Here is a 12082-nt window from a genome sequence, read left to right on the forward strand (position 1 = left end):
GCTTCCACTGTGTCGTTGAATGAGAACAGGCTCGGCTGCGGCTTCCACAAAGCTGAGCACAAGCACGACTGCGTTGGCGAAACAAAAAATCCAAATGTTGCTATTTATGGTGTGCGTTCCCTCCGTGTAGTACTGGGCAGTCCTTCTGTCCTTTTCTCCAGGTAGTGAGGTCTTACGAAAACTTTGACATTGAGAAGCCAGAGAACTTAAGAAAGATGGTGGTGAATAGTTAAACCAGGACGCCATACATGGCTGTTCTTCTGTGGCACCAACTCGAGCGTAGGCGTTAGGCTTCTTGAATATCCTTAAGACGAAAATAACTCTGTGGTTGTATACTAGTGTCCTCAAGGGCAGCGAGCCTCACCCCTGGGGTCACCGAGGGTTCCATGACTCACACAGAGGAGTTGGTAGTGATGAAGCAGAAATGCCTCAGCTCCAGGGTGCAGGCTGTGACTTCAAAGGTTTCGGCCAGGGGCCTGATTTACTCTTCAAGCCACTTCCCCCTTGCTCAAGGCAAGATGGTTTTTCTCTTCTGCCTGGGGGCTTTTGCATTTTCCATCGCCTGGCTTAGACGCCTTCCTCTGCCTTCCCCACCCTACTTCTAATCTTCAGATCTTTTCCATTTCTAATCCTTCAAATGCCACTCCCTGAGAGCCCGCCCTGGGTGTTAGTGAAGATAGGCAGGCTACATTTCCACAGTGAACAAACTCCGAATCTCAAAGGTTTAACACAATAAAGGGTTATTTCTTGTTCAAGTCACAATCCAGTGACTCAGGGGTCCAGCTCCTCCAGTCTGTCCCCCTCGGAGGGCGGAGGGATTTAGGCAGAGGCATTACACTGGCCCCCTACTGGCCAGAACCCAGGCACAGGGCCCCAAGCTACCTGAAAGGAAGCTGGGAAAGTGGTCTTTCTTTATAGAGATTATTTCAATTAACCCTCTCAGCAAGACTCTGAGGCAAATGCCACTAGGCTGCTCATTTTACAGATAGGACACTGAGGCTGAGAGAAGCTAAGTGACCCACTCCCGGCCATGAAGCCAAGCGAGGGAGCTGGGGTTGGAACGAGTGTGCAGCCTCCAGAGCCCCACCAGAACACGAACTCTCTATTGCCTACTTGCTTGCATGTTAAAGATAACAAAACAATTGATAACATATTCTATATTTGCAGCCCGTGTTAGAACCTCAGAGTTTTAAAAGTATCTTTGATACTTATTCCCTGAATCACAGTAGTTTAGCCAAAGAAGATATGTTTGCTAAGAAGGCTAAGGAATAGACAAACAGTTCTCAGAGTATGGTCTACAGCTTCCGGGGAACTCTGAGCCCTTTTTATGGAATTTCTGATATCAAAACTATTTTCATAAGAATATCAAGGGGTCATTTGCCTTTTTCACTCTCAGTTCCGTACTAGGGAGTTTTCCAAAGGCTCCCTACCTATGATGGTGTTTCTCCTGTGATGTTAACGTGTCGTTTTTCCTGCTTTCTCTTTGCAGCTGATCTCCAATTTCAAAGCCTTGTGATTAGAGAATATGCTTGGTATGATTTCAATCTCCTTACATTTGCTGAGGCTAGTTTTATGTCCCATTGTATATGGTCTATCCTTGAGAATGTTCCATGTACACTAAAAAAGAATGTATAGTCTAATGTTCTAGGAGGAAGTGCTCTATAAATGTCAATTGTGATGTTAACACGTAATGGAGGAATGGTTGTTACTTTAAAATGAATTAACAAATAGCTTACTGTTCCCAGTTTTAATTTCTTAAAACTTAAAATTTCTAACATGATCAATATCAGTAGATACTCGCCTACACAAAAGTTCTTTAGCGTCCTCAATAATTCTATTTTATTATTATTTTTTAAACACACGGCTTTTATTGCATCTGTAAGATATCACAAGTAAGTCTGAGGAATCATCTGATATCTTGGTGTTTCTATAGCTGGACATCTTAGATCTTATCAGCCTGCTGTACTATTCCTTTTTCAGACACATACATACCGTCCCCAAATTTTCTGATATCCTTGTTTCTAACTTTATCCTTGTTGTGGCTGTTGGATTCATAGCAGCTGAATTTGATACAAGTTCAGTGTTAAGAATTAACTCATCTTTCTGGGCTTGAGATACTGAATAAGCAATACCTGACCTCATCTGAACCCTGTGGATATATTTTGCACCCAAGAAATTTCGGATTTCGACAAGAGAACCATTCTCCTGAATAAGAACGTTGATGGGGAAGTGAGCACACACAGACCTCATCTTGTAACGGACGCCCCGGTAACACCCTTATCATGTTCTGTCCGTGACTACAGATGGTGCGAACAGTAGCCAGTTCCTTTCTATCTCCCCACCATTTGTCACCCGGAGCCTCTTCTTCTTCTTTCCAAGGAGACTGAGTTCTGCACGGATGTGACTGACGTCCCTTGCAGGGTACCTCTGGGGCCTTCCCAATACCCGTGGTCCCTTCAGAGTGATGTCCGCGCCTTCTGGAACGTTCACAGTCTGATGGCTGAGAATGGTGTTCATCCATGCGGTAGATGCGGCTGCATCCTCAACAATTTTAAAAAGTGTTAAGGATCCCAAGATCAGAAAGTTTGAGAATTGCTGGGTTAGAAGTTTAAGGCAATGTGTTTTCTGAGATCAGATTAAACTCTAGTTTATGGCAATTAGATGTCTCCATGTGAAAGCTGTCTTTTAAAAATGCCTATGTCTCAATTTCATTATCTTTAAAATGAGGTTATAGCACAACCATAATACTAATCTATATTACAACATTGAATAAAAGATTAATTGAAAACATCAACCACAGTAGCTTGGATTAGAATAGAGCATTCTAAAACAAACAAAGGAATATTAACAGTACATTTAAAGAAATTTCCTGAATTTTCTGTCCCTTTCCCATTTTTTCTCTAGAACAATAGGAAAATGTGTCTAATTTGCTATCACGACAGCATTTGATCAGCGAAGGCGTCTACTTTTTGGAGATTAGTAGTCTAATCAATTTACATCGGCCCACATTAATGAAAAATCACTGTGAGTAAAATTCCTTCGTAACAAAACTCATCTTAATTGCATACTGTATAAACAAATAGCTCTTGAACTTGGCGGATGGCTTGGTGTGTTGTCTCATGCTGCTGTCATTATGGTAAATTTCAGTTTAAATAAAATCAAGTAGCCACTCTCTTCCAGTTCGCTGCAGTGGCTAAACAATGTCACAATAACTTGATACTTATAATCCATTTTACCTTCACTTACAGGGTAAGCCATGTGGGCAGAAAGTGGAGGGCAAGGGGATACAATGTTGCTATATCCTGATATTTAGAATCCTTGCTACGTTAACAGAACCTTAGCTGGAAGGATACGAGGTAGCCCATTTACAAAATGACAGATGAGGTCTGCCCAAGTGCACAATTATGCCTGATTTAAGGCTTAATAATGATGAATTTACTTAAAGCAGTCTAGCTTTTTTAAAGTCTAAGATTCTAAATGATAAAAACAGTAATCCAGTAGGGTCAACTATTGCTACTGAGTTAATAACAGGTAAGTCTTACTAAGAAACTACTACTACGTGCCCGTGTTATGCATGGTAATGGGCATGTTTTAGCTCATTTACCACCACCACCTCCCAGACGTCCACTGACCTAAGCATTACTATTGTTCTGTTTTCACAAAAGGGAAGAAATCGATCTTTGCAGGAGTTAAGCTCATATGCTGTGATAGTGGCGTGTGTTCTCAACTGCTGTCCTATACCAGTTTCTACTTTAAAATTGTCATTTTAAGCAAATCCTAGTTTCTTTTTAAAAGGTATTCTCATTCGAATTTTGGCTTCATTTGTCCTTGCTGCTTTGGTTGCTGACTACTATGGGTTGAATTGTGTCCCTTCAAAAGATGTGTTGAAGTCCTAACCCCTGGTACCCGTGACAGTGACCTTAGTTAGAAATAGGGTCTTTACAGATGTCATCAAGTAAAAAAAGGTCACACCAGATTAGGATGGACCCTAAGTCCAATGATTAGTATTCTTAACAAAGAGTGGGGGGTTTGGAGACACGGACACACAGGAAGAAGGCTGCCACATGAAGATGGAGGCAGAATTTAGGATTATGTTGGCACAAGTCAAGGAATGCCAATGGCTATCGCAAGCTGGAAGAGGCAAGGAAGCATTATTCCCTAGAATCTCTGGAGGGAGCATGACCCTGCCTACGTCTTGATTTTAGACTCCTAGCCTCCAGAATGAGAATACATTTGTTTTTTATTATAAGACACCCAATTTGTGGTTCTTTGTTATGGCAGCCCTAGGAAACTAAGGCACTGATTTTCTGGACTGGAGCCCCAGGTGAACCTAAGATCCTGAGAGTAGGGCCCAGACCATGGCTTAGCAGTGGCTAAGCGATGGCTAAACAATATCAGGCACAGAGTAGACGTCCCCTAGAGAGATCACCATCCAACAAAGGAACAACCTAAACAAACTGAGCTAATTATTTGGTCCAGGTTCTAAAACTAGTTTGAAGGTCTGTTTTGTAGTGAGATCATGGAGAATCTTAAACAAACAAACAAACAAACAAACAAAAAACCAATAATGGGATACTGCCTTAAATATTTTCTGAAACAAGGCAGGGTATAAAGAAAAAATAATTAATTCTTTGAATTTGATGCAAAAAACTTGTCGGCCACGGGGAGCCCGTGAAACGCACAGCTCTAAAGATCACGTGCTGGAGAAGTGACGGCGGTGGGCTTTTGGGGGCGGGGCAGAGGGATCACCTGGCAAAGGCCAAGTGCTGACCCAGGAGGTGGCTGCAGGGGTGCGCGCTGAGGAGCAGCCGAGCAGTGGTGTTCTAACCACCAGCATGATGTCCGGTGTGTGACGCTGGGGGTGGACAGGAGACAGGTGGCCAGTCGGGGGACACAGGGCTTACCTCAGACGAGGAAAGAAGGATTCGGGAGGAATAGTAAGACCCCGCTACTCACTATGTGTCTTCAAGTTCAGACCAACGAACCGAAGCACAGAAATGACGGGCGCCCTTCTCAGCGTCCTCAGGTCTGAGGCAGACTGTCCACAGCAAGCAGCTCAGGTTGCGGAGAAGGTCAGGGAGAAGACTGAGTAAAGGGCTTCTTCTCGGGGTGCGCACCGACCGCCAGGGCCAGTCCCTTGCAGACACTCTGGTCACCACAGACACCTGGGATTACAGGAGCAGTGACTGAACAGATTCACAAGTGTGGGCACTGAAAGGCAGGAAGGTTACAAATCCTAGGAAAAAGTTGGGGCAACAGACACCAGTGCGGAAATAAGTAACAGTAAATTTTCAGTAAATGTGTTTCCTGCATGCCAGGCACTGGTTTCAGCACTGAGTGTGTGGTCACCACCTTCCTTCAGACATCGAGCCGGCAGGGTCATGGTAAGATCCCCACTTTGCAGATGAGGAAAATGAGGCCCAGAAATGCTGATTCACCGGTCAAGGTCATACGGCTAGGAAAGGACACAGCAAAGAGTGAAACTGGTAGCTCGGTTCCAACCCCACTGACAGGTAAGGACAGCAAAGTTCAAGGAGTTGTAGTGACGTGCCCGAGGTCGCACGATTAGGGAGCAGCAGAACCGGGACGGGAGTTCCAATCTTGCCATCTCCAGCTCCCTACTCTTCCACTGCACTGCTGGGGCTGCTGAGCGGAGCGCGGGACTTGTGTGGAAGTGTCCTTGTGAAGACTTTGAACCTGAAGTTACAGTAAAGCTGCTCAATAGGTGAAAGTGTAGGAAGAAAAGGCCAGCTTGCAGAGAAGCTGCAGCAGCCTGAGGAGCCTCCTCGTAGAGGCAGAGTGGAGGTGGTGAGTGGGGGGCGAGACCAGAGACAAATGCCCCGACATCCCAGGAAGGAAGGCCCCCGGACAGAAGGGCCTCTCAGTTCAACGCCATAGTGAAGTGTGGTGTCCGGGACAGAGGCAAGACCTGGCATTGGCCACAAGTATCTCTGAGAGCATCTCAGGAGGGCCAGAGAGCAGGAGGCCGACTGCAGGCAGAGGACCGAGCAGTGAGGACCCAGAGGCAGCAAGCCTGCATCGCTCTTCGAATCCCGACTCCTTGGACTTGTTTAAAGAGAAAAAGGAGAAGCCGCTGATGGAAGAACTTGGGGAGCGAGCCTCCTCGGGATGGGGGAGGGGACAGAACTCCCAGGGCAGTAGTGCTGGGGGACAGGGAGGGGCTACCTTCTCATCCTGGAATGGACAGGAGAGATGCAGCCAGGGATCAGGCTTTCATTCCGCCAACATTGATCAAGGTCTGTGCTAAGTCTGGTCGTCTGCTGAAAGTGAGTGTGGAGAGGAACCTTGTCTTTCAAACACACATTCCTCTATTAGGATCATATTTGTTGTTTGGCAAGTTAGCCATCACCCAATTGTATTTGAGGACCTTACAGAATATGTGTGTTTTGTCTACATTACTTCCGAAAAACAAACAACAGAAATATACTATCCATTGGGATTCTGGTTGCATGTGTCAGGCACTCAAGCCGGCTTAAGCAAGAACGGAAAATTTATTATCAGGTTACACTGGTATCCCCCAGGCCCCGAGAGCCCAGGTGCAGCCAGGAAAGGCTCAGGACAAGCGAGCCATCAGGAAGCCTGGCCCCCCTCCCCCGGCTGTCCTCTGCAGGCTGGCTTCTCCAAGGACGATGGCTCCCCATACGTGTGACTTTATATCTCCTTTGTTTAAGCCCAGACTGAATGAATCAGAATTGCGTTTCTTCTGCAGGGGACAATAAGAGCAGCGCAAACTGGCTTAAGCTAATTAGGGAATTTAATGGCTCAAATAACTAAAAATTCCCAGCCAGCTGTGTCCAGGTGGTCACATGGCACCGTAGGAGGCAGCCTCTCTCTCCACTAGCACCTGCATGGGCTCCATTCTCTACTGGTTCAGCCCACTTGGGACCAGATGACCGATAGGAACTCTAGCTTCTATCCATCCCCAATTCTCTGGTTCTCTGAGAGTCCCAGCAAGTCTCAGGATGGGTGGTGGGTAAGCCCAGCTTTGGTCATATGCCCGCTTCTGAACCACCCATGGCCAGATAGAAGGAAATACTCATTGGCCAGGCCTGGGACATGTGCCTGGTCCTGGAGCCAGAGCGAAGGTCCATCCCACCCCAAACATATCATATGCTACATGATCCTTACTGTGCGCTAGGCGCTGTTTTAAGCACTTTAGATACGTTAACTCATTTTAACCTCACTTTACTATCTTTTTTGTTTACTAATGCAATCAGCAGAATATCCCCTTTTTATAGATGGACAAATTGAGGCACAGGTGAATGCATCTTACCCACAAGGACACACAGCTAGTAAGCTGCAGAACTGGGATACGACCTAACCTCTTGGGCTCCAGAAGCGGGGCTCCTGACCCTTAGCAGAAGAGAACGGCTACCAGCAAATGGGAAATGGATGCTGGACTAATAAAGATAATAATAACAACAGATAAACATAGCCACTCATTCTGCAGAGAAAATTATTTACCCAGCCTGGTGGCTGCTTCTCCTGTGACCTCATACACGGACTAGTTTCAGAAAACGGTGGGACAGAATAAGCACCCTTCTACCATTATGCTCTGGTGAGGTGTCATATGATTGGGGAAAGGCACTTTCAGTCACGGGGCTAAAAATAAAAAGCTATCAGCCAAAGGCTTCAGGAGTGCTTCTGTGTATTCTATCTCCACCCTAAATGCTGCTCCCCGCAAGGGGCAGAGTGGGCACAGAGACTCCCACAGCCTGCAGGTGCGCAGGGAACCCACTGGGCTGGAGGAGATGACCACACCTGTCCTGTTTTTAGTTGTCTGGGTCCAGGAGAGGGCCAGAAAAAGAAGCCCAGTTCCCCTTGTTAAAGGAAAAAGCACATGTAGAGCGGTATATTACGATTGCTCTACACTTTGGAATTACAGATAATGCAGAGAGTGAATCTACCCTTTTTCACATGCTCAGCAAAACTGCCAGAAGAATTGTCTTCAAGTCTTAGAATCACAGTTGGATAAAAGTGGTCAGTAGTCTTAGGCTGATGCTGACACCGGGGGGTCCAGGCGTAGGGCGAATAAGGAGTCCTGAGCTAGGCAGAGCTCCAGAGAAGGAGCCCCTTCACTGAGAAGCTAAACTAAGCCGTCCATCCTAAAAACGACTACCTAATATTTGAGATTTCCGTCTTTCACACCTGTGTTCTGTCAGCTTCTGCTGAATCATTCTGTAACGACCCCCAGATCTCAATAGTTACTTCAACGGAGGTTTATTTTTCTCTGATGTTTCACACATTTCACAGGTCAGCAGTGGCTCTGCTCCAGCTGGTGACCCGGGGTTGGGGAGCACCCCAACCTGGGACATGCAGGTCATGGGCAGGAGAAAGGAGCAATGACACCTCAGGTGAGCTATGCAAGACACCTCACATTCCATTGGCCAGAGAAAGTCACATGGCCACACCTGACTTCAACAGGGCAGGGAGACATCCCTTCCTCAGGAAGGGACACAGGGCAGGCCTGCAGAAGTTAGACTGGGTATTTAAAATAATATAAGCTATCACATACCCAACTCAATCGAGGATTAAAAACTTATTTTCCAGTATTCACAGTGAACCACTGGCTGTTTTGGTTTATTTTGATAAAAACAGAGCTCCACTGGGGGTGGGTGGCCAGTTAGTTCAGATGGTTAGAGCTCAGTGCTCTTAACAACAAGGTTGCCAGTTCGATCCCCACATGGGCCACTGTGAGCTGCACCTTCCACAACGAGACTGGAACAACTACTTGACTTGGAGCTGATGGGTCCTGGAAAAGCACACTTAAAAATAAAGAGAAGTTAAAAAAGACAAAGAACAAAAACCAACCAAGTAAACAAATAAAAAACCAGAGCTCCACTTAAATGTCTACACTGCTATACAAGATGCATACGTTTCTAAATATTCTTTTTGGTGCTTCCTGAGCCAATTGGTACCAATTAGAACATTGGTAGGGCTAAAAAACATTGTTGTCTCTTATGGCTGACAGAAAGTAAATGACAACTTTCTAGATAAACTGTAAGGCAAATGTCCTATGTGCATGGGGTGCTGGAGAAGTTGGGTAGGTTTTGTTTTGTAAAGTCCCATGGATGATTTCAGCAGAAAAAAATGGAGAATGGGGAGGAGGACCGGGGAAAGGGGTGCAGAATCTCTATGCCAGGCTTCATGGATGAGGGGCCTGGGATCTAGGAAGATTTACTGATTATTCAAGGTCATCCCAATTAAAGTGTCAGAGACAGAATTTAAATTTTCACAGTTTCTTTGGCTCCAAAGCACATATTTTTTCTTATGCCCCAGAATGGCTCCCCAAAGGAAAGGGACAATGAGAGGGAAAGAGAAAATAAGGAGAGGAGAGGGTTTTAGAGAAGGAAAGCTGAGCGGGAGAAACAGCACAGAGAGGCAGAGAAGGTTGAGAGAGTAAGGAGACACTAGAAGAGAAAAAAGGAAAGGAAGAGAAGACCACCACCACCAAAAAAAAAAAAAAATTGAATGAGAAGAATAAAGTTGGAGGACTGACACTACCTGAGTTCAGACTTAATATAAAGTTACAGTAACTTACTATAAAATTATAAAGCTATATGTGGCACTGATGAAAGAATAGACAAAAAACAAGCCACAGACTGGGAGAAAATGTTTCCAAAATACACATCTGATAAAGACTGCTACCCAAAATAAAAAAGAACTCTTAAAATTCAACAATAAGAAAACAATCAGATTTTTAAATGGTCCAAACCATTCAGTACATGAAATGGTGCTTGACAGGTTCACAACACAGGTACCTGAAGAGGTGCTCAACATCACTAATCATCAGGGAAATGCAAATCAAAACCACAATGAGATATCACCTCACACCTGTTAGAATGGCTATTATCAAAAAGATGAGCAATCACAAGTGTTGCCAAGGATGTGGAGAAAAGGAAATCTTTGTGTACTATTCGTGGGAATGTAAATTGGTACAACAGTATGGAGGTACCTTAAAAAATGAGACCCAGAAATCCCATTCTGGGTACCTATCCAAAGGAAATGAAATCACTATCTTGAAGAGATATATGCAACCCCATGTTCATTGCAGTGTTATTCGCAATAGCCAAGACATGAAAACAACGTAAGTTCCATTAACAGATGAATGGATGAAGAAAATGTTATGTGTGCGACACACACACACGTGCGAATATTATTCAGCTATAAAAAAGGAGATCCTACCCTTTGTGAAAACATGGATGACCTTCAGGGCACCACACTAAGTAAAGTAAGTCAGACAGAGAAAGACAAATATGGTACGATTTCACTGAAATGAGGAATCTAAAACAAAAACAAAAACACACCCAAACACATAGAAACAGAGCACAGATCTGTAGTTGCCAGAGGTGGAGGGTGGCAGGTGAGGGCAATGAGTGCAGGCAATCAAAAGGTACAAACTTCCAGTTATAAGTTCTGGGGATATAATGTATAGAGTGGTGACACTAGTTAACAATGCTGGATTGGATATTTGACATTTGCTAAGAGAACAGATTTTAAAACTTCTCATCACAAGGAAACAAACTATGTGAGGTGATGAATGTTAACTCACAGTGGCGATCATTTTGCGGTATATACACATATCAAATCATTATGTTGTTCACCTTAAACTAAGGCAATATTCAATATGAATTACATCTCAATAACGCGGGGAGAAAAAATGCTCCACATCGTATGTCACTAGGGAAATGCACATTAAAACAACAATGAGATACCACAACAGGCCTGTTAAAGTGGCCAAAATCCAAAACACTGCAACAGCAACTGCTGGTGAGGATGCAGAGCAACAGAAACTCTCGTTCATTACTGGTGGGGATGCAAAATGGTACAGACACTTTGGAAGGCAGTTTGGCTGTTTCTTACAAAACTAAAAATACTCCTATCACATGATCCAGCAATCACACTCCTTAGTATCTACTCAAAGGTGTTGAAAACTTACGGTCACACAAAAGCCTGCACATGGATGTTTATAAGAGCTTTATTCATAATTGCCAAAACTGGGAAGCAACCAAATGTTCTTTAGTAGGTAAATGGATAAACTGTGGTACATCCACACAATGGTATGTTACTCAGTACTAAAAAGAAATGAGCTAACAAACTATGAAACCTTAAATGCATACTCCTAAGGAAAAGAAGCCAGTCTGAAAAGGCTACAAACTGTATGATTCCAGTTATATGACATTCTGGAAAAGGCAAAACTATGGAAAAAGTAAAAAGATCAGTGGTTGCTAGGGTTTAGGGAAGAGAGAGAAATGAATAGGCAGAGCACAGAGGATTTTTAGGGCAGTGAAACTGTTTTGCATAACATAATGGTGGATACGTCATTACACATTTGTCCAAACTCAAAATGTACAACTACGACGTAAACTAAGTAAACTACGGTCTTTGGGTGATTATGACATATCAGTGTAGTTTCATCAACTGTAACAAATGTACTACTCTGGTGAGTGACGTTGATAATGGGGGAGGCTGTGCATGTGTGTGGCCAGGGAGTGTCTGAGAAATCTCTGTACCTTCTCTCCAATTTGTGAAATTAAAGCTGCTCTCAAAAATACTCTATCAATCACATAAAAAGAAAAATAAACTGAGCAAAGCAAAAACAAAACAAAACAAAACAAAACAGGAAAAGACCTTCACTGGCGACTTTCAAAGTTCACTTCCAGTCACCTTTGTGCCCCCAGGCCTCAGCCTTCAGTTGGAGACAGAGGCCTGGCACGTCCCCTGCGGGATGGGAGAGGCAAGGAGAGAGGGGGCTTCAGGCCTGGCCGGAGCTTCCCACTGGTGACCGCTGGCGGGAATCACCAGGGAAGGTCTAAAACACCAATGCTGGGCCCCAACGCACACCAACTAAGACTTTCCCGTAGCAGGGTACCAGGAGTTCAAAAGCGCTCGCGTTCATTCTAACGTGCAGCCGGGGCTGAGATCCACCGAGAGAGAGCAGCGGCAGGGTGGGGTAAGGGGGTGGAGGTCAGGGTCAAAGCAAAAAAAGAAAAGAAGGATGCTGCCCTCCGGGTGGTCTAACTCTTGAGTGCTCACTGCAGCCGCACGCTTTCCAAGGGCA

The 12082-nt window shown here is 44.7% G+C and overlaps 1 pseudogene; it reads right to left on the bottom strand.

The window, feature by feature from the left end:
• Positions 1–1942: 1942 nt before the first annotated feature.
• On the bottom strand, positions 1943–2808 carry LOC117025961 (60S ribosomal protein L9-like; annotated as a pseudogene).
• Positions 2809–12082: the final 9274 nt, after the last annotated feature.

Source organism: Rhinolophus ferrumequinum, chromosome 8, assembly GCF_004115265.2.
Source record: "Rhinolophus ferrumequinum isolate MPI-CBG mRhiFer1 chromosome 8, mRhiFer1_v1.p, whole genome shotgun sequence".
NCBI lineage: Eukaryota > Metazoa > Chordata > Mammalia > Chiroptera > Rhinolophidae > Rhinolophus > Rhinolophus ferrumequinum.